Source organism: Helianthus annuus, chromosome 17, assembly GCF_002127325.2.
Source record: "Helianthus annuus cultivar XRQ/B chromosome 17, HanXRQr2.0-SUNRISE, whole genome shotgun sequence".
NCBI lineage: Eukaryota > Viridiplantae > Streptophyta > Magnoliopsida > Asterales > Asteraceae > Helianthus > Helianthus annuus.
Window position 1 is genome coordinate 112,801,653 of NC_035449.2, and position 24,112 is coordinate 112,825,764.

A 24,112-nucleotide genomic window follows, 5' to 3' on the forward strand; every position below is an offset into this window, starting at 1 on the left:
GGTTGTAGGTGCCCGTTGGGGGACCCGACGGCCTAGGTCTATTATCAATGTAGTTTACCGACTCTGTTTGATCATCTGTTTCTTTCATACAACTCCAATTTTCATGTGGCCCGCCACACCCTTCACAAGCCATAACCGAGACTGTTTTTGTCATTTCTAGCTTTTTAATTTTTGAAGAAAGGGCCTTGATATGGGCTTGTAAAGAAGTGTTTTCATCAACCTTATGGGCGCCCGGGGCAATAGATTTATTGCCTCGGGGAGTGTGCCATTGAAAATTGGTTTGAGCAATTTCCTCAATTTGATTATATATTTCTTGCAGGCGGTGATTACCTAAAAGTCCCCTAGAGCTAGAGTCAAGTGTTTGTCTAGTATGTGGCAACAATCCATTATAGAAAGTGGATACTTGTTGCCACACCGGAAGACCGTGATGAGGACACTTTTGTAATAGCTCCTTGAATCTTTCCCAAGTTTCATACAAGGATTCCCCCTCGTCTTGCGAGTATGTATTAATTTCAGTCATTAATTTAGCTGTTTTAGCGGGAGGGAAATACTTATATAGAAATTTTTGGGCTAGTTCATCCCAGGTGTTTACCGAACCAACTGGGAGGGTGTTAAGCCAAGCTTTTGCTCGGTCTTTTAGTGAAAATGGAAACATTCGAAGGCGAATGGCGTCATTTGATGCTCCATTGATCCGAAAGGTATCACATATTTCTAAGAAATTCGTAATATGTAGATGGGGATCCTCGTCCGCAAGCCCATGAAAGGTTGCAGAGTTTTGAAGCATCTGTATCAAATGTGGCGGAAGTTCAAAGTTGTTGGCTTCGACATTCGGTGCATTGATAGCGGCGCCAAGGTTACCTATGGTGGGTCGTAGGTAATCCATGAGGGTACGCTAGTCCGCCATTGGAAGTGGGTCCCCCGAAACCTTCTCTTGGTTTTTAGCTTTTAGTCTTTTTCTGAGAAAGCGTTCGGGTTCTTCTAGAGGTTCTTTTATGTCTTTATTAGAACTGGAGCTCATACACTACGTAGAGGTGGCGTCTGGTTCCAAGTCCTATCACAAAAACAAAAAAGAATGCTGGTTAGAAAGTTCACCACGGCCCCGTGCTCAGTGAACACGGCCCGTGGTCGGAGTTACAGTGATTGTTTTCCGGATCCCTGTTATTGGAAAGTTGGACACGGCCCCGTGTTGCTTGGGAAGATGCTGTTGAGGGGTCGGGCATTCCACTTTTGTTCCTTTTCTTGTATTTATGTTAAATTTTGCTATTTTTTTGCTTCTTTTGTTAATTTGAGCTCATTTAATCCTGAAAATACAAAAGGAAGACAAAAACACACTTTTTCCAACATTAGTACTAAAAAAGGGTTAGTTTTATGCCACATTTGATATAATTTATATGTTGCATTTTGCGCATATCAACAGCCATCCTATTCACATTACTATATCTTGGAAATTGTGCACTCATGTCAAGTGACAATCCGATCGGACAGCTTTTGCAATCCGACCAGACAGCCACTAAAAGACAAATCACTTCAATTGTTCCAAGTGGAAATCCGATCGGACAGCGCTTGCAATCCGATCGAACAGCCACTAAAAGTCAAAACATTTCAACTAGTCAAAGTTTCTTTTTGCTTGTTATATGAATTGAGTGATAATTCGATCAGACAGCAATCCAATCGGACAGCCATCCGATCCTCAGTGTTAACACAAAGAGTGTTCCTGTTTTAGAAAAATTTTGAAGTTTTCAAAATTTTCATCATTCTCCTTTATGTATCAAATCCTGTGCAAATGATTGATAATAAATATTTTTGCAGGGAAAAGGAAAAGACTGCGATAAGGGTCATAATGTATATTGTCTGCTTGATGCGACTAATACAGAGAACATTGTGGTCGAGGAGATAGCTAAGTTCTTAAGAGAGAGCAGGATTGGTAAAGCTCTAACAGATAAGACCATAGTGTATGAATCTCATGTGAGAAGATTCTGGAATTCAGCCAGATATGACGAAGAAGACAAAATGATACATTCAGCCGTAAGAAAGAAGGATGAGAACGGACAAGATGTGGATCTGGAAATTAAGTTTGGTGTTGAGGATCTGAGAAGAGTTCTAGAGTTAGGTGATACTGACAATGATCCGGGGATCATTCCCAAACGTCAAGCTAAAGGAATGTGGTGCAGAATGGGATTTACTGGCCATATCAATGGAAAGATGTTAAAACAAGTTTCTCTAATGCTTAAGTGTTCTTGTTGCACTGTGTGGTACATTCTTTATCCCACAGGAAGGGAGCGTATGATGAAACATCCGATTACATCATGAACATAATCACAAGTTTGGTTGTAAACAGACGTTACAATGTTTCACAAGTATTTTTTGAATATTTGAAAGAAAACATCAAATCTGGAAATGAAAGATATATCATGTATCCACGATTCATCATGATGATGATTAATGAAAGAATAATGGTGATATTATGGATCTGAGAAATATGACATCTGAAACCATTGCTAGAGTTACCAAAGGAACTGATGAAAGAACCAAAAGAATGATTTGCAGGATTAATAATCCAGCATACGTTGCTCCTGAGAATGATAAGTGGAGACATGAGAACAGTAGCTCGGATAATGAAGATGAAAGAATGAGTGAGTTAAGTGAGAAGAAAACCAGATGGTGGTTTGAGAAGGAAAAAGGAAAAAGGAAAAGAACACCAAAGACAATCCCTGCAGTTCCTGTTCAAAAGAAATCAATAGCGAAGATTGTAGTCAAGGGTATAGTGAAAGGGGGAGTCATAAGGTAGTTAGAACTTTAAATTGTTATATATTTCTAATGAATTTGTCAATGCTTGTTTTGCAGGGCCTTCAAAGGAGCCACAGCAAAGGTTGGTGGATGAGCCAGTGTTAGATCCTTCAAGTATTCCACAAGAAAATGTTGAATTGGCCAAAGCTTCATTTGAGCAATATCTTCAGCACACAGCAGCTGCAACTCAGAAAGAACAAGGACCAAGTGTTCAAGCTAAAGGTGCTAAAGTTACAGAACCTGAAGGTGTGGTTCAAGATGACTCAAGTGAAGAAGATTCTGAGGCTACTGAGTCAGAATCAGAATTGGAACCTTTAACTCTTGGAAGAGGCAAGGCTCAGTTAAAGAAAAAGCCATCAAAGAAGCAGAAGGTGTTGGTGCAGTTGTCTGTCGACTACATCTTAGTTCGAGTCTTAGGTTAGGGCTGATTGTATCATGCACGGAAATTGAGAAATCATGTTTTAGACATGGTTCCACTTTTGTGTCATAGGGTAGTTTCGCTTGTGTGTCATTGGGATGGTTCCTCTTATAAGGTAATGATGTAGTTCCGCTTATACGTACATGTACGTATAAGCGAAACCTACTTGCCTATATATAGGGTCATTCAAGCGGAACTATGTAGCTGTAGCAGTGAAGTTGTGTAACGGCGAAGCCCTGCCAAATCATCTCCAGAGCTTGTAACTTGTTATAAAGAGCAATAAACAGAGACAAATTAGTGAAATCAAGCTAAACAAAGACTGAATCAATGAATTCCGCCTCTGATTCAGTCTGAGCACTCTTCTGATAGACTCGTCAGGTCGTCTAATGATCCTACATGTGGTATCAGAGCTCAGGAGGAAGAGTTCTTACCGTTTAGCTCGTTTTTCGCTCAAAATTCTGATTTCTACACCTTCTTTCATCATCGGATCAAGTTTTAACGGTCGTATTTCGCTCAAAATTTCACAGACTGTGTGGTATTGGACATAGACAAACCCTGGAAAGTTTTGGACCAAAATACGGACTAAAAATGGATCAAATCAGCTTCGGACTTGGTTTCGCTTATTCGAACACCTGATAGTTTCGCTTGTTGACCATATAGTTTCGCTTCTGTGTCATGAAATTGAGAGGTTCCGCTTCTAATTACCTGATAGTTCCGCTTTTGTGACACCAAAATAAGGTAGTTTCGCTCCAAACATCAAGAGGTTCCGCTTGAAAGGTTCGCTTCAAGTGACAAGTTGGAGTTTCGCTTGTAGAGTTCCGCTTGAGAGGTTCCGTTTCAAGGGATAGTTGTGATAGTTCCGCTTTTGTAAACAGATCAGTTTCGCTTATTTGGACAGTGTTTCGCTTGGTTGAACAACACTGGTTCGCTTATAATACATCAGTTGTTCCGCTTATTTGAACCAACTAGTTTCGCTTCAGTGACCAATTCCAGTAGCTTGGCTTTTGTGTCACTTACATCTTGGGATTTCGCTTTTGTGACATTTTGAGCGGAAGATTTGTCGGGTTTATTTGAACAATGGCAGAAATGTTTGATGAAAAGGAGAATAATTTTGTTGAAAGGTTAAATAGATATGGTTGGTATCATACGAGTATGTATGAACAAGATGATAAAAAGATTTGGACTCTTAGACTTGAAAGGTTTGCTTGTCAACAAGATGAGACCGTGAAAGAGATGGAAAAGAGATTTGATTACTTGATGAACAAATTAAAATCATTTGGAATAAAATTGTCAGATACTGAAAAACTATTGAAGTTGGCTGACGCTTTACCTGCCGAATGGGATGATGTTTTAAAGAAATTAAAACAAGAGCCTAAATTTTTAAAATTACATCCATCTGATTTCATCAGTAAACTTCAAAAGCATCGTTATGAGAATTCTGATAAGAAGAAAATATTGATGAATAAAATTATAAAAAAATCTAGATGAATTGGATTTGGGAAATCTAGATAAAATCAATTTAGATGTAATTACTGAAATTGATAGAAGAATATGTATGTGTGTCGCTGCAAAACATAACATGAAATATGACTTTAAAGGGGGATGTTATATTGATGCAAATTTAAACCCTCTTGATTTTGTTAAAATTGTTTGCGCAGGAACATACAAGACAGAGATAAAGGCAAAAAATGAAGAATCTGTGAAGAATGGATCTTCAAGTTGTGAATCAGTGTGCTCTAAGTGTGACAACTTTAAGACTGACAATGATAGACTCGTGAAAAATGCGGAAAGTTTGACATCGGAAGTTAAGAAGTTGAAAGACGAGAAGCAAACTGATATTAAACATATTCTTATTCTGAAAGAAAATTGTGAGAAACTGAAAGCTGAAAATGACAAACTATTGGATGGTTTGAACAGTTTGAAATCTGAAAACAAAAGTGAAAAAGAAAAGGCAAAAGTTTTGGAAGAAAGGATTAAAAGTTTTGAAATTGAAAAATCAAGAATTAAAAAAGAATTTAAAAATCAAATGAAAATTCTTGAAGATGGGAGAAATGTTTTTAGTCAAAACAACATTGAAAAGCAAAAAATGATAAATCTCATCTTCAGAAAATTATTAAACTTGAAAAAGAAGGTGAAAGTGCTCAAAAGAAAATCAAAGATTTAGAAAAAGACCTTGAAAGCAACAAGAAATCCTCAGAAAATGAAGATTTCTGGATAAAGCTTGAGAACAAGAATTTGAAAGCTAATGAAACGAAATTTCAAGAACAGATACAAGTTTTGAAAATGAAAAGACTGTTCTTGAAAACATGAAGAATGAGAATGAAAATTCAATCAAGTCTCATCTTGAAAGAATATCTCAGCTTGAAAATGAAGCTGAAAATTCCAGAAGCAAGATTGATGTACTTGAAAAGAAATTGAAAGGTTTTGTGACTACATCAGACAGATTGAATTTTCCCTGTCCAAAACCAATCAATTCAGTTCCAATAAGTGATGATGTCACAAACTTTGACAATGTCAAAGTTGAAGATTGCGATGAGAAATCTGATGATGAAAAAGAAAAATTTCAGAAAACTGTTCTAGAATCGACTGAAAAGGGAGAATGCTGTAAGCAAAAACCTTTGAAGAAGAAAGTAGAACAGAAACAAAAAAGATAAAAATTTGAAAAATTTTCAAAAAGAAAATAAAAGCTCATCAGATCAATCATCCAATCGAAATGAAAAATTACAAAAAGTAAAAAATGAAAACTCAAAAATTGTTGGTAATAAGTGGTGCAGGTTGGACCACAGTGCTCAAAAGCCAAATCCAGCAAACATGAGGAAGGAATATCACCAAGCCAGACAATGCTATGATCTGAGTGTTTGGTGTAAAGGTGGTACATGGTACGATAACAGAGTGTGTTACCGATGCGGTTATCAAGGAAACATTGTTGTTAACTGCCAGAGAAGGAATTTTGAGACAAGAAGATGTTTTAACTGTCAAATTAGAGGTCACATTGCCAGAGATTGCCCAAGGAGATCAAATGAAAGATTGAGGGCTAAGTCTCAGAAATTGGCAAAGATTCCAGTCAAAGTCAAGCCCCATGAACAGAAGGTTCTAAAACCTAAAGTTCAAGAACAGACAATTCAAGAAAAGAAAGTCAAACTTTCACAGGGGCAGAAAGACAGACTGAGGAAAAAGAGGAAGAAGGCGAGAGAGTATCTCGAAAGGATTTTGTCCTCGGGTTCACCGAACAGATTGAATAAGAGTTCTGATTAATCAAATTCCTCAAATGCAAAGTCAAGCAAGACGAATTCATCAGATACAAATCTGAGGACAAAAGAGGAAAAGAAGAAGATGAAAGGTGTCGACGATGAATCTGGCTCATCTAAGTCAGACAAGCCACACTCAGGCAATGATTCTGGTTCGTCAAAGCCAGAGGAGCCATTGGTTGAGGTAAAAAGGGAGAATTCTGGTTTAACAATGGATGATGCAAATTTTCCACCATTGTTGAACAAGAATTCGAAATCACCCAAGGACCGTCAGGCTTGGGTGAATCTGTTTAAATAAGAAAAACCTGACTTGTCGGAGTTCCCAGGTTGGTAAAAGTGGAACATGAATCAGCACATTTCTTGAGAAATTTCACACTGGTGATTTTTCGCCTTACATGTGGTAAATCAGGGACATTAAGTTGTACTTGATTTTCTACAAATGGTTTATGGTAAAACTGAAAATGTAAAATTTGTCATATGGATGAAGAAAACAAGATGATGAGACAACCCCGAATCTACAAATGTTTGGTAAACAAACTAATTTTTCCGGAAAAACCATTTTGATTAAAATAAACTTAAGTGTTTTGAGATCATAATGGGAAAATAGTTTGTTGAGATGGGGAGTTCTGATTGTTTACGTCAAGTGGATGGCGAATTGAATCGATTCGATATCATGTTGTCAACTTTGTACAGTTTGTTTCAAATTTTCGTAGAAAATCAAAATTGAAACATATTTTGATTTTAGGGGGAGTAAAAATTTAAAAAAATTAGAAAATTTGAAAATGTGAAAAACATTGAAAAATTAAAAATGAGTTTTAGTGCGAATAGGGGAAATGATAGTACATCAGCTAGACTGGTACAGTACGCTAAAGATTTGTAATGTATAAATGCAATTAAGCAGTCTCGCTAAAGATGTGCCGGTAGGTTTTCTCAGAATTAGTAGATCAGTTTGGGATATAAACATAAATTTCACTTGCGTCTACGTGGGGAACACCTCCAGGATATATAGGTAACCCCTGAAATCCTGTTTGAAGGGTCCCGTATTCTGAGATATTAGGTCTTTATGCTCAGTGATATCTGGGGTATTATCCCGGGACTTCTGCTGTATGGAAGTACTGACCTAGTCCTCGGATAATACTTTCTGCAAAAAGCTTTGAAATATAAGCTCGCCCTCAGCATGCTGATGAAATAATAAAATTGATAGTCGCTGCTGTTGTAAATAAAAGATCCTCTAAAGGGGACACACCTTAAAGTCGAAGCCGTCATCTCTCTGCATATACTGAAGTATCGACCTGAGCTCTCACGGCCCTCGCATCTACCCCTTAACAGATATCAGATGTGATATACTCACCTGTAAGACTGAATATTGGGGTCTGGATACGGGAGTATATACTGAGGTGGGACACATGTAGATGTTTAAGTTCTAAAATACTAATTCTGTATCCCGAACAGGTTGAACATTTTGTGAAAATTTAAGCGGATCAATATATCGACAATCAACGCGAACTGTTTAAAAGCTTAAAATGAAATAACAGCTTAACGGTGCTTGTGTCTTGTCAACAGCTGATATGATCCTCTTGCACGAACTCACAAAAATATGTTTGTATATATTTCATTTCTGCATTTAATTTTTGTTATTGCATTTGTGTTTCATATTTGAAAAATCCAAACAGATTTTCAACAACTGATGTTGAAAAGCTGATATACAAAATCTCAAAGGCTAAACATGATGAATAGATGGTTTGGTTAAATTGGTTTGAAATAGTTAATCAGATTTTGGAAAGTTTAATAGTTTTAAATGTGAAAAATTCTTGAATATTCTTGAATGATTAGTTGATTCATTAAGTTGAATCACAATTGTGTTTGTTTGTGATAGAGTGTTTGAGTTGTGCAGGTTTCTGATCCTGTTGCTACGGAAAGCCAGGAGATACATCAGAACCTGAGAAGAAGTTTAAACTGATAAAGCCAGGAGTTGATTTCAATGGTGATAACAAATTCCAGACGGCGATCCCAGCATGATGATAGGGGGAGTCTGATGAAAGTTAGAGCCAGAGAAAGATCCAGGTACATAATTCCAGGAAGAGTTCCTGAAGAAGACCGATTAAGAGTGAAGAGCTGTCAATGTTTGAAGACTCTCACTGAAGATTCCGTCAACATTCAAGGGGGAGTCTGTTGGTGCAGTTATCTGTCGACTACATCTTAGTTCGAGTCTTAGGTTATGGCTGATTGTATCATGCACGGAAATTGAGAAATCATGTTTTAGACATGGTTCTGCTTATGTGTCTTAGGGTAGTTTCGCTTGTGTGTCATTGCGATGGTTCCGCTTATAAGGTAATGATGTAGTTCCGCTTATATGTACATGTACGTATAAGCGAAACCTACTTGCCTATATACAGGGTCATTCAAGCGGAACTATGTAGCTGTAGCAGTGAAGTTATGTAACGGCGAAGCCCTGCCAAATCGTCTCTAGAGCTTGTAACTTGTTATAAAGAGCAATAAACAGAGACAAATTAGTGAAATCAAGCTAAACAAAGACTGAATCAATGAATTCCGCCTCTGATTCAGTCTGAGCACTCTTCTGATAGACTCGTAAGGTCGTCTAACGACCCTATAGAAGGGATCAGATGAAGAAGACTCTACCTACGTGCCACCCGATAAGTCAAAGAAGCTAAGGCAAAACGAAAGTCTGTTCAAACTAGGGTGATACCTAGGAGAATACGTGCAAAGAAAACTGGTGCTGAACTGCCCGAAGATCAAGAAGTTGAAAAAGATCAAGGTGTTGAAATTCCAACAACTTTAGTAATTCAATTACAAAGTCTTCCAGAAGTCGAAGTGCAAAAACAAACAGGTGGTGATGACTACGTTGAAATCACGAGGTACAAAGCTGCTACACCTCCACCACCTCCACCAAAAGATCAACCTGAATCCTCGCATCCAAAAGATATACCTTTTGATGATCTATTTGGATAATTTCCTCATGCTTCAGGGGTATTCAAAGATGATATTTCGGAAGAAGATTGACATGTTCAATAATGAAGCCGCGAAAGAATTGTCAAAGAAAGTTGCTGAACTCGAAAGAGAGAAAGCTAAAGCTGAAGCTGAGCGTGACGCTTTAAAAAGGCAGATTGAAGAGCTGATGAAAGCACATGATGAAGTTAGGATGGTTATGATAGATTAAGAAGAAAAGTTGAAGAAAATGGAAGATGATGTTGAAGATAACACAAAGCTCTTTGATGTCATGCAAGAAGAAATTTCTTAGATGAATTAAAAGCTAGCAAAGATGAATGATATCAATCAGACATTGAATCAGTTGATTAGTGAACTTCATGAAGCATCAGCGAATGAAATGAGAGCAATAAAGCTGGAGATGGAAGCCATGAAGGCTGATAAAGTAATGAAAGATAATCAACTCAACATGCTATATGCTGTCATGGAAAGTCATTTAAAGATTGATGTTTATGCTGCTTTTAATGAGATTGAGGTGAAAACGACTGAAGAACGCAGAATTGAAAGAGAAAGAGAGTTGGCTCAAGAAGCAACTCAAAGAAGAAAAGAGGTACTTGTTGATACTGAAGAAATTCTTGGATCCTCTAGCCAACCTGAAGCTGGTGGTTCTTCAAGCTTAGTTGATGAAGAAATGGTTGAAGCTAAGCAGATCCTCTGGGATTCATGCTGGTTGGTGAATCTTCATCTCTATCCTTTGATCATAATGATATTCTTCCCCGAGTGAATGTTCTCCAAAAGAAAAGGAAAGCGAAAGAGGTGTTAATGTTGAAATGGAAAGAAGAAGAAGAAGTAGAGGAAGAGACTCGGAATTTCGTTCTTATTGGAAAACCATCTTTAGTACCGTTTAGCATAAAAGAGATTGTTCGCCAAATCAAAGTAAAAAAGAAAGGCGAAGAAAAGCTAAGATAGCTCGAGGAGAGATTGTTGATGATGATTCTGATAAAGAGTTGTTTGGTGATGAAGAAGAAGATGAAGATGAAAATGACGATGATGACAAGTCTGATAAGAAAGATGAAAAAGATGATAAAGATGATGATGATCAGGGTGCATCTGGGTTGTTGATTGTGAACCAGAATGTTGAACAAAGGATTGAAGATTTCTTGAATGATGAAATCAACGAACAAGTAGATGATCAATATCAAGAAGCTTCTTCATCAGGAAAACAACAAGCTGATAAGGTATTCCTCACAAATCCTACTTTCATTTATTTGAATGCTCAAAATGAGGGAGATCTTGAGGTGCCTAGATCAAGGGCAGAAATGTTGGAGGAGGTGGGATTAGAGGATGGAAAGTTTAAGTTCGACATTGAAGATGAGATACCTCAGTCACCGGATGGGGAGTTTGAGTTTAGGTATGCTCATGAAGCTGATCACTACAATGATGTAATTGTTGAAGATGCTTCAGATTCGTCAGATGAAGAAACCGATTTTCACTATTCTGGAATTGATGAGACATTTCCTTTTCTGGCGGAAATGTTTAAAGATTGGAATGAAGATGAAATCAGGAGAAAGATAGTTGAAAAGATAACCACTGAATGCGTTCCAAAGACTATACCCCGAGAGAATCTTGCTGAAGAAAGAAAGAAATGGTTCAAAGAAATGCCAAAGGAGAGGAAATATCTTAGGGCTCTTCTATTTTTCACTCATAGCAAAAATATTTCATGGGGTGATATCTTATCCTGGGGTTATCTTGAAGATCTGCATGTCTACGCCATTAGACGGGAACAGGGGGTACAGTATTTTGAATTTCTGTCTGATATTAGGACCCTCCCGTGGTGGGATGTAGATGAGTTGGTTAAGACAAAGAACATCAAGCAGTTCTATCATGGTTTGGAAGTGAAACAACATGATTAACGCTTGTGGAATTACGTGAAGTTGCAGGCTAAGGCTAGATATCCCGACTGGAAGCCACAGCGACCAAAGCAAATTGTCACAATATTGGAGAACGGTGAAAAAGATATAACTTTGGATATCAAGCCTCCAAGATGTTTGAAGAACATGCCTCTTAGAGCAATGGAACAAGATTTTTATGATTTATTCGAAGGTTGGCTATACAATGAAACAACAGCTGAGGCAGTAATATCATTGTTTGACAAGTCCACCCGTAAGTCACGAAGAATCAGTATTCTAGATCCTATGTGGCTTGTGAATTGCTCAAAGAAAGACATCGACTGCTTGTTCTACAACAAGATAGTATATGAGAAAAGAGACAAAGAACAAGCTTTGCAGTATCAAACGATCGTGGATGTATGTTTTGCACAAGACATCAACTCAGGAAGGTACTGGAAGACCAAATGGAGAGAGCTTGAGATTGATGAATTCCTGAAAAGATACAAGCGTAACCAAAAGTTTAAAGAGATTGTTGATAGAGCAGCTAAACTTGGCAAGCGTAAGTTTATGAATCCTCCGCCAACAGACCAAACGCCAATCGAGAAAGAAGAAAACAAGATCCCCAAGTGGGATAGAAAGCGTGATGGTGATCCTGTTTACCGGAAATGGTGGATTGACGAGGGAAGGTACCTGAGACGTCAAATGTTGGAAGAAAAGGCCGAGAAGAGAAGACAAAGAGCCAGAGAACGAAGGCGTAATAGGAGGGAATGAAGACTATGCTGGAAGGAACTACAGCTACATCTAAGGGGGAGTCTGTTAGTTCATGCGTCTGTAGCTTCCGTCAGCATCTAGTCATATTTTGTATGTTTATGTCCTTTGTGAACAATTATGTTTATGTATGTATGTTCGTAGAAAGACAGATCAGGAAATGGCACTTGTATGTAAAAGTGATGACCTAAGATTGATTTGTGTCATCCGATCGGTCAGCACTTACCATGCTCCTGACTCTGCCTATAAATACCAGGTCAACGTATGTCATTAGGACTTTTTGCTCATTCTGTTAGAGAGCTCGTCTAGTCTGACTTCTACTGGCACTTGTGTACTTTCAAAGCATCTTAATAGAAAGTTCAGACAGTGTTTAACATTGAATACTTTTGTTGTGATTCTGTGAATCGTCTATTGGATTCCGCACTCTAAACGAGGTCAATTCATCCACGTTCTTGAAGAACATATCCTGTACGAGGCCCCAACTCCGATCGGATGGCCCATCCGATCGGACGACACAAATCAATCTTAGGTCATCACTTTTACATACAAGTGCCATTTCCTGATCTGTCTTTCTACGAACATACATACATAAACATAATTGTTCACAAAGGACATAAACATACAAAATATGACTAGATGCTGACGGAAGCTACAGACGCATGAACTAACATGGACAAGTTATATAAATATTCTGGAATTAAAATTGTATTATAACAAAACTTGGTAAACGGTATTTTCCAAACCGAACAAATGATAAAGTATGTATTTTTACAAGAAGTATAAAAATATACCATATTTTATCAAACATGGAAATATATTATTTTTGAAGTGTATGAGAATATTTATTTTTCACAAACAACTTAAAAATACATTGTTTTGGTGGAAACTAAAAATATATTTGTTTAGACTTGATCTTAAAAATAATTTATTTTTAAGACATATGTGAACATTTACATTAACCAAGTCAAAAATATGGATATTCTCTATAAACATCTCTTAAAATATATATATTTTTTAAGAATCCAAGAATTATGATTTTAATTGTGCAAAAACAATATTCCGGAAAAATTAAATATATATTAAGTATGTAATATTTAATAAATACAAGAATATACGTATTCCTATACGTACAAATACATGCCAAGATACACTACTAACACTTGGTAAAAATACCCTTATACAAGTATGGTACATAAATATGATAATACAAAGTAAAACACTCAACATACTCATAATACAAGTATACCTATACTTGGGAATACTTACAAGTGTATAATACTTAACAAACGGTATTTTTGGTTGTGAAAACTACAAACACACGTATATGGAAACAATATATATATATATATATATATTTATATATATATATATATATATATATATATATATATATATATCAAAACAAGTTAAAAATATATTATTTCTAACAAAACTCTTGTAATTACAAATGATATACATGCAATACATGCAACTAATATAAGTTAAAATATAATATTTTAACTAATATATTGAACTTCGAATTTTATGTAATTATGAGAAATTATATAAAGACATCATACACTGAAAGTGCAACTCAAAAAAAAAAAAACAAAAACAAAAACAAAAACAAATCCAAAACAAGTCTTAATAAGTGCTTAAGACTAAGAACCATTACAAGACCGAAGTGTCTAACAAAACCTAGCACGTTTGTAGGTTACAAAAATGAACCAAGGAAACCGAATTTGAGTATGCACTTTACACGGACGCAAAACTGTGAGTACATGTCCCCCTTTTCTTTTAACATTTTCGGTTAACAACTTTCGGGGGAAATACATGTCAACTAGGGTATGATTAAGCTATGGAATTAACTCTGGGATCATGTGAGCATAGGCTGTAACTGAGGGGTCATTAATCCTTTTAAGGACCACGGAACAAAGTTTAGATCTAATGGTTACGGGCGAGCCCCACTCACGGCCCCGGTGTGGCCACTTAGAGTGCTATTATGTCCCAGTCGAGGTGAATCGACAATAAAAATCGTCTACACGGGTTGAGTGCTTCCTATGTCGTCACATATATTAATGTCCTTGCAAAACATTAATGATCAACATGTTCATTGACGCTTTACATACCTACTTACAAAACTGAACTTTCAAATGTTTTTGAGATTAATTTGATGCGCATACACATAAAACACATGAACTCGCTCAACTTTTGTTGATGTTTTCAACTTACATGTATTTCAGGGAAATAGATGGACCTTGGTTCCAGGGTTACTTTCAAGCTTTTGAGTTTCAAGTCTCGATGTCATCTACTTTTGGAGGGTTTGATTCATATATCTCATCCTTGTTGAAATATAGGATGCAAAGCCTCATGAATCTTATCTTTTGTTAAACAAGTCCTTTTTATGGAACTTTAAAACATATGATGGTTTGTAACTTAAACTAGATACTTATGTTGGTCTGAAACTTGAACAACTTGTGGTTTGTAATATTCTGAAACTTGTGAATTGATGGACATCGCTTGTTTTAATCATGTAGTTGTTTATTATGATCGAATGCAATGAAAACTGATCAAGTCACACACACACACGCGTCCACAAAAAAACAGGGTGTGACAGTCAAAGGAAAACTCGGATGGTCATGAATGAAATGGAAAAGAATTATACATACTACTTAAAAGGAAATCATCAAGTGAGGCGGTGGATTGAAAATAGGATAGCCAAGGTGTCACACCCCAACCGATGGCGGAATCATCGGGGCACGGCACTAGGCGAATCAGATTGCTCAAGAGAATCCATAACAACTATATTGCGACTATATTTAATGCGTTCATTATCCCATACTAATAAACAATACAATCACATAAGGTATCACAGATTTCTTGTCCTCTCGAACAATACAAATCCGACAACATAGATTTTAGGTGAGTTTCTAGACTTCCTAGCTTGATTTGATGTAGACTGCGACTAAACCTGCAACATACGTTAAAACAACGTCAATACAAAAGTATTGGCGAGTATATAAGTTTTGATAATAGCGAGAAATAGATAAAAAGTGTTGCGAATTACCAAATACATAAACGAGATACCTTAACACACATGCATACAAGACTGATACTACCAGCTAACTCACTTTAGCTGCGATTGCGATTGCTATTCATCCTAACTAGACCCCATCGGGTGCTATAGTACAATACTAGTTAAGGGGGGACCTCGTGATTATAAGTCCTAACACATATGTAACTAGCATCACGTGTAAATATGCATAACAGTTATTCGCAAGTGAAAACAGTTTGATTGATTAATTCGTTTTGATAACTTCGATTTAATAGAAACGTATGTTACACCCAAAATGCGATAAAAGGGTTCGAGTATACTCACAGTCGCTGCTCAGCAAGTAAACATGACTTGGTTGGATTGAAGGGAGCGCGTCTGAGATTAGCCTGATTGCAGCTTGATAATGTAAGCGTTGCATAGTGCGTTAAACGGTGTAAAGTGTCAAAGGTTCGGACAGTACTCCAATCGGATGGCAATCCGATCGGGTGGCCGGTCGATCGGGTGGCAATCCGATCGGGCGGCTGTTCGATCGGGCGGTGATCCGATCAGCGAGACGTTCCTCAAAGATAACAAGTTTTCCAACAGGGTGGTCACTCGATCGGATGGCAATCCGATGGAACTGCAGGCCTTGGAAATGCTAAGTGTTGAAGATCCAAATGGCATCCAATAGGTTGGTCACTCAATCGGGTGGCAACCCGATCGGGTGGAATTTCGTTTCATGTCCAGATCTTTAGAGGGTTTGAAAAATGACTAAGTGTGGGGCCTCAAGTGCAACCCGATCGGATTGCAGGTCGATCGGACGGCAGTCCGTCCCGCAATCTGATCGTCTTGTAACTTGAGTATTTTGTTAAGTTTTGCGATTTGATCGAGACGGTATAACTACGAGCTAATCAATGGAACTCCACCAAGCCCAAGTCATCGGATCGGATGGGAATCACCTCGTCCGATCAGTTAACTGTTCTTAACGGTTGTCACACCCCAACCGATGGCGGAATCATCAGGGCATGGCACTGAGCGAAACAGATTGTCCAGAAGTTTCCACAACAACTATTAATACTATTTAGTTAAATGATACGTCCCATACCGTATCCCAGATAATACAATAAATTATTACAGATAACAACTAGTCAAGTAATTCTGTTCCGACAACTCAGATTTAAATAAAATAAATATTGTTCAAATGCTCCTAAAGACCCGGTCGGACAAGATCTACAGACAACTATGCTCTAGACGCTTGTTCCTGACAGACAACTATTTGTTGGGGGGCTCTAGAGCTTTATTCTAGCCCCGCTTTCCTAGCAAGCAAACATCTTAAACACCTGTCACATACGTTAAAATAAAGTCAATACATATAATGTAAAGGTGAGCATACAAGTTTGATAATAGCATATAGAGTTCAAAATAGTTTACGCATAACCAGCACGCACACAGAGGAAAACGAAGCATGTTAATTATCGACATGGATCTATCGATACCAGTGACTGTGGGTTGACTGTCCGAGACAGTTCGCAATACATGGTTACCACCGTAATCCATGCAAGTAATTGTCCTTAACAACCCCCGTGTGAACGGGTGCTGAGTCCAAACTATAGTACTACGTCGTTAAGGCAGGTATACAGCATTCCACGTGTAAACATAACAACAAGCATTCATTTAGTCACGTAATACATGCGAATCGGTTAGCGTTCAAATAATTGAGTAGTGTGTTCGACTGTGATTTTGATAAGTAACGTATGTAACACCTAAATGTGCTAAAGAAAAAAGGGTTCGAGTATACTTACAGCGATTGATTGATGGATTGAAGGGAGCGCGTGAGAGTAGGGTTAGCCTGAATAGTTCGATAGCATAACGATGAGTAACACATAGAATGGAAACAAGTGGTGAAGGGTCGAACAGCCTGGTCGATCGAACAGTAGGTTCTATCGAACGGGTTGTTCGTTCGGTTAGACAGTTCGTTCGGACAGTCTGTTCGATCGGCCGGTAGGCTCGATCGGCTGGACTGTTCGAGTGGATTGTTTCTTCCTTTGAGTAAGAAGTGTTTGTGTATGATGGTTTGACCTTTTGAAGTTTTCGTTGTAGTATTTGAGAACACTGAAGTGTCCTTACCTTTCAGGTTGATCGATCGAACGGCCTGTTCGATTGGCCGGCTTAGCCGATCAGTTAGACACTTCTGGCTGGGTTCTCGATGAGATGTCACCTGATCGGACGGCATGTTCGATCGGGCGGCACTTCAATACGACGAACGAGTTGAAAATCGATTAAGGGTTGAAGCATAGTATCTCATGATCCGACGAGTAATGTTGACAAACAGTTGTTCGATCGAACAGTACCTCGTTCAATACCATACTTCATGAAATTTGTCAAAGTGTGGGGCCATATGCTAGCCGATCGGCTGACCTGGTCGATCGGCTGACATGTCCAATCGGCTAGGATTGTTTCTTCCTTTGAGTAAGAAGTGTTTGTGTATGATGGTTTGACCTTTTGAAGTTTTCGTTGTAGTATTTGAGAACACTGAAGTGTCCTTACCTTTCAGGTCGATCGATCGAACGGCCTGTTCGATTGGCCGGCTTAGCCGATCAGTTAGACACTTCTGGCTGGGTTCTCGATGAGATGTCACCTGATCGGACGGCATGTTCGATCGGGCGGCACTTCAATACGACGAACGAGTTGAAAATCGATTAAGGGTTGAAGCATAGTATCTCATGATCCGACGAGTAATGTTGACAAACAGTTGTTCGATCGAACAGTACCTCGTTCAATACCATACTTCATGAAATTTGTCAAAGTGTGGGGCCATATGCTAGCCGATCGGCTGACCTGGTCGATCGGCTGACATGTCCAATCGGCTAGGTTGTCCGTTCGAACAGCCTGTCCGATCGGTCAGCATTCTGACCTGGTCGGCCTGTTCGTCTAACACTTAGCTGCTCTGATTATTTGACGTTATATTGAGGTAGTTTGACAACGAGTTGAACCACGGAACTTTCGTTCTTACTTGTTCCTCCCATTCGGACAGGAATCACCCAAGTCTGGTCGGTGAACTGTTCGGAACGGTAGTTCAACGTTTAACCCGGAATTGGTGAACCTCGTAGATAGAACCCGAATCTTGAACCATACAACTGTTAGGATGATTAGTGTGTTGGTTCAAGCTCCGTTTCTACCGGTTTGAAGGCATTGAGTGTAAAAGAGTTGAAAGAAAGTTGGAAATCCTTCTTTCAATCCTTCACACCATGTAAATGTTCAGATCTGTGATAGATCTTAGCTTGTTTATGTGGAAATCGGTTAGTTCCGAGCTATTCATGGTGGATTGAGGCCAAAACATGATGTTCTTGAAGAACACCATGATGACATCATCCTAGAATGCTTAGATCTTGATGATTTCACGGTTAGAAATCAAGATTTGAAAGATAGAAAGGTGTAGGAGTGTGTATTGATCAAGAAAGTACAAGATTTAGGATGAAAACTTACCGAAATCGGAAGAAATCTGAGAAAAGAAGAGGAGCACGAGCTGGTCGGTCAGAGAGTTTCCAAAAGTGGAAAGAATGACAATGACAGCCCTATTTATAGGCTCCAAAAGAGGAAAGGGTTGGCCGATCGGCCAGGCATCCCGATCGGACAGCCTGCTCGATCGGACAGTCCGTCCGATCGGCTGGGCTGTTCGATCGGCTGACAGCCTGATCGATCAACAGCCTGGTTCGAGTGTTCGGTGCGACGATTTCTAATATTTCGATTACGATTGAAGACGATACGAGTACGATAGAGTTTCCTATTCAAATTACTTTCAGTCCCAATCACTATATCTAACATACAAGCATCTATATCTCGAATAACCTCTTTTCCACTAACTATCATGATTCGATTTCGATTGCATTCGATTGAGTTTCGAGTTTCGATTCGAGTTTCGATTGATTCGATTGATCACCACACAAAACATAAAGTAAGCACGCACAGGTAGCACATAAGGCACACACACACACAAGTAATATAACACCAAATTCGCATAGTTCGAGTCACGAGTTCGATTGATGATTCGATTAGCTTGATTATCGATTGATCAACTTTATCGCATTGTTACTTCCTACTATTCACAGTCGTAAATCGGTTCGCGTTAATAAATGTTCGATTACTTCGATTCCTTGATTAACAACACTTACTCCACATAATACAAATAAAACTAAAATAGACTATTTACAGTCAAAGTTGACTTGGACTTTGACTTTGACATTCGAAAACACGGGGTGTTACAGCCTCCCCTTGTTTAGGGAATTTCGTCCCGAAATTAGGCTCGAAGCTGCACAGCACCGTGAATCACGTTAATTTGTACGTTCTTACCAATTTCTCGCTTCAGATCTTCATTTAAATAATTGCGGGTACTTAGCCTTCATGTCGCTTTCGAGTTCCCAAGTAAACTCTGCGCCTCGTTTGCCTTCCCATCGGACTTTCACGGTAGGGATGCATGAGCGCCTGAGTTGCTTGGTTTGGCGATCCATATTTTGATAGGCTTTTCCACGAAGTGTAGCGTTTCGTTGACCTGAAGGTCATCGAGAGGTATAATCAGATCATGATCAGTTAGGCATTTTCAGAGGTTTGACACATGGAAAGTCGGGCGGACGTTACTAAGTTCCTCCCGTACTTCGAGTCTGTAGGCGACTTTTCCGATTCTTTCCAGAATCTTAAACGATCCAACATATCGAGGCGCTAGTTTCCCTTTCTTGCCGAATCTGACCACACCCTTCCAAGGTGATACCTTTAGGAGTACGTAGTCGCCAACGTCAAATTCAAGGGGTTTGCGTCTCCTATCGGCGTAACTTTTCTGTCTATCCCGAGCTTTCGAAAAGTTGTCGCGAATCTGGAGGATTTTGTCAGTCGTTTCTTGTAATAACTCGGGACCGGTTAATTGCGAGTGACCGATCTCGTGCCATACAATGGGCGATCGATATCTTCTTCCATATAGAGCCTCGAATGGTGCCATTTGTATGCTGGCATGATAGCTGTTGTTGTACGAGAATTCGACTAACGGTAGGTATTTGTTCCAACTACCACCGAAGTCTATAACACACGCGCGGAGCATGTCCTCAAGAGTACGGATCGTCCTTTCAGTCTGTCCGTCGGTTTGAGGATGGAATGCGGTACTCAGGTTAAGCGACGTACCAAGAGCTGCTTGAAACGTTTCCCACAATCGCAAAGTAAACCGAGCGTCACGGTCTGAAATGATGTCACGTGGCGTACCATGATTACAAATGATCTCGTCGGTGTAGATTCGGGCTAGTCGTTCTACCTTGTAGTCTTCCCGTATTGGCAAAAAGTGGGCTAATTTTGTTAGACGATCAACTATAACCCAAATACTGTCATGACCTGATGGCGTGGGCGGAAGTTTGGTTATGAAATCCATAGCTATACTCTCCCACTTCCATATGGGAATTGGAGGTTGTTCGAGTAAGCCAGAAGGTCGTTGATGTTCAGCCTTACCTCAGGCACAAGTTAGGCAACTTCCAACATAGAGGGCAATGTCCCGTTTCATGCCCGGCCACCAGTACTTGTAACGAAGATCCTGGTACATTTTATCGGCACCGGGATGAATAGAATAACAGGATTTGTGGGCTTCATTCATTATAATCTTTCGCAAATTGGTCCGCTTAGGGATCCAAATTCGGTCCAGATAATAGAAAATCCCATCTGCCTTGCTTACCAGTTGAGCTCCATCGTGGTAGATCCTTTCTTTCTTCAAAGTGCGTTCGTTAAAACAAGCATGTTGGGCTTCGCGGATGAGAGTTTCAAGGTTGTGCTAGATTTGGGTATTGCGAATACTGAGCAAATAACTCCGTCTGCTGAGTGCGTCGGCAACAACATTTGCCTTGCCTGGGTGATAACGAATCTCACAGTCGTAATCGTTAAGAAGTTCTACCCATCGGCGTTGACGCATGTTAAGTTCTTTATGATTAAAGATGTGTTGTAAACTCCTGTGATCGGTGAAGATCGTACACTTGGTACCATACAGGTAGTGTCGCCAAATCTTCAATGCAAAAACAACTGCGCCTAGCTCGAGATCATGGGTTGTATAGTTCTTCTCGTGGATTTTGAGCTGACGAGATGCGTAAGCTATAACCTTGTCCCGTTGCATGAGAACAGAGCCAAGACCGAGGTTGGAAGCATCACAATAGACAATGAAATCGTTGTTTTCGTCTTGCAACGTGAGAACAGGAGCATTGCAGAGCTTGCGCTTAAGAGTTTGAAAAGCAGACTCTTGTTCAGTTCCCCAAACAAAAGACCTGTCTTTATGGGTAAGAGCGGTAAGCGGCACAGCGATATTAGAGAATTCTTCGATAAATCGTCGATAATAGCCCGCTAGTCCGAGAAAAGAACGAACTTCAGACGGGTTCTTAGGCGTAATCCAGCTCTTAACTGCTTCAATCTTCGCAGGATCGACATGAATACCCTGACTATTCACGATGTGACCCAGAAACTGAACCTCCTCCAACCAGAATTTGCACTTGGAGAACTTGGCGTAGAGTTGGTTCCCCTGGAGTAACTCGAGAACCAAACGTAGATGTTGCGTGTGTTCGACTTTCGACTTGGAATAAATCAAGACATCGTCGATGAACACAATGACGAAACGGTCAAGATAAGGTTTACACACGCGATTCATCAGATCCATAAAAACCATGGGCGCGTTGGTTAGACCAAAAGGCATAACAACGAACTCATAGTGGCCGTATCGAGTGCGAAAGGCGGTTTTGGGTATATCTTCCTCTTGAATGCGCAATTGATGATAACCTGAGCGTAAATCGATCTTCGAGAAACACAATGCTCCTTGTAGTTGATCAAACAAATCGTCGATTCGAGGTAGAGGATAACGGTTCTTGATGGCCAGCTTATTCAATTCCCGATAGTCGATGCACATCCTGAACGACCCATCCTTCTTTTTGACGAAAAGGACTGGTGCGCCCCAAGGAGAGGTGCTCGGGCGAATAAAGCCTTTTTCAAGTAACTCCTGGAATTGGTTTGAGAGTTCCCTCATTTCGGATGGCGCGAGTCGATAAGAGGCTTTGGCAACAGGATTAGCTCCAAGAATGAGGTCGATACGAAAGTCGATATCACGATTTGGCGGTAGTCCGGGAAGATCATCAGGGAACACCTGAGGAAACTCACGAACCACTAGAACGTCTTTGACTTCGGCCTTCTTTTTCTTTTCCTTCTCCGCTACTACGATGTTGGCCAAGAAAGCGTTGTATTCCTAGCGGAGATACTTGCTAGCTTGAAAGCATGACATGAGTTTGAGACCTTTCGAAGTTTTTTCACCGTACACATATAATAAGTCACCATTTGCGAGCGAGAATCGAATCATCTTTTCAAAACACACAACTTCAGCATGGTTTTCGCGAAGAAAGTCCATGCCTACTATGACGTCGAAACTTCCGAGTTGCATCGGAATGAGGTCGATAGGGAAGATATGATTGTTGAGCTCGAGGGTACAATCACGAAGAACAGAGTTAACGGCAACGGTTCTCCCAGTAGCAGCTTCGACTTCGAATGACGAGGGGAGATAGGAACGCTTACGACTAAGGAGCTTCTCGAATTCAAACGACACAAAGCAGTTATCGGCTCCAGTATCAAACAAACATGATGCATAAATACCATTTACTAGGAACGTACCATTAACCACGTTGTTGTCAGCCTGAGCTTGACGGGCGTTGATGTTGAAGGTTCTGGCACGGGCTGCTTGCTGTTGCTGCTGAGGCTGCTGCTGTTGCTGTTGGGGCTCTTGTTTCACCACCCTGTTTGGGCACATGTTTGCAAAATGATTAGGATCACCACATGCAAAGCAGACTCGAGCATTGACCGTGGGTGCTTGAGCTGCGTGTTGGCCTTGAGGGGCTGGGAGTAGAGCTTGTTGAGCAGTGGCTTGAACTGGGGCTTGACGGGGACCATAGCGAAAATTCACAGTGAAATGCCCGTAGAGGTTGCAGTGAGCGCAAAAACGACAGGCGATTCCCACCGGATGATGATATGAGCATGTCGGGCAGAGCGGGTGGGGACATGTGTAAGCACACTTCGCTGGCGGTGCATTGGTCACTGGAGCTGGACGGTGATGAGACTGCTGCTGAGCCGGTACGGCTTGCAGAGGAGCAACAGTCGTTGTCACAGCACAGTTCTTGTTGCTGGAGCTGTTGTTGTTGTGCTTCTTCTTTTGTCTTAATGACTTGGAGGGTTGAGCAGTGGTGGTGTCGACGGTCGATGTGGTGGTGGCTTTATGCAGAGACTTGGTATGCTTATCCCAGAAACCAGACTTTACCCGCTTGTCATTGATCTCAGCGGCAAGTAGGTAGGTCTCTTCAATCGATGATGTCTTGGCAGCATGAACAAAATCGGCAACACAATCGGGTAGAGCTCGAATGTACTTCTTGATGGCCATGTCTGGAGTCTTGACTTGATCAGGACAGATGACACTAAGCTGCTTGAAGCGAGCAGTTAAAGCAGCGTTGTCTCCGTCTTTCTGCTTGATGTTCCAAAACTCGTCCTCCAGCTTTTGGCGTTCGTGGGGAGGGTAGAATTCATCCATCATGCTGGCCTTCAGCTCTTCCCAAGTCAGCTCATAAGCTGCATCATTCCCGAGTTTGTTTCGTCCGGCCATCTACCAGTCTAGAGCTCGGGACTGGAAGACACCGGTTGCATTGAGGGTACGGAGATTTTCAGGACAGCCGCTTTGGCGCAGAGTGACTTCGACCGAATCAAACCATTGAAACATGGCGGTAGGGCCATCTTCTCCGGTGAATTCTTTGGGTCTGCATGCTTTAAACTGTTTGAAGCTGAAACCAGTCTTGTTGGCATCCTTAGGAGCCTCAGTTCGCGACTCCTCGGATGATTTACTGACGTTCTCATACACCTCGCTTACAGCTTTTGCCACGCTCTTGGCAATGATAGCAGCGAGACACTTGTCTCTCTTCTCTTGTCGGGTAAGTGCGGTTCGGTGTCCAGATGACGACATGGTCTGCAACAGACATCGTCGTATGTCTCAGACACAAAA

The 24,112-nt window shown here is 40.1% G+C and overlaps 1 non-coding gene across 1 annotated transcript; it reads left to right on the forward strand.

The window, feature by feature from the left end:
• Positions 1-419: 419 nt before the first annotated feature.
• On the forward strand, positions 420-526 carry LOC118489551. Its single transcript, XR_004887572.1, has one exon. It is a non-coding gene; the product is annotated as a small nucleolar RNA R71 (small nucleolar RNA).
• The last annotated feature ends 23,586 nt before the right edge of the window (positions 527-24,112 follow it).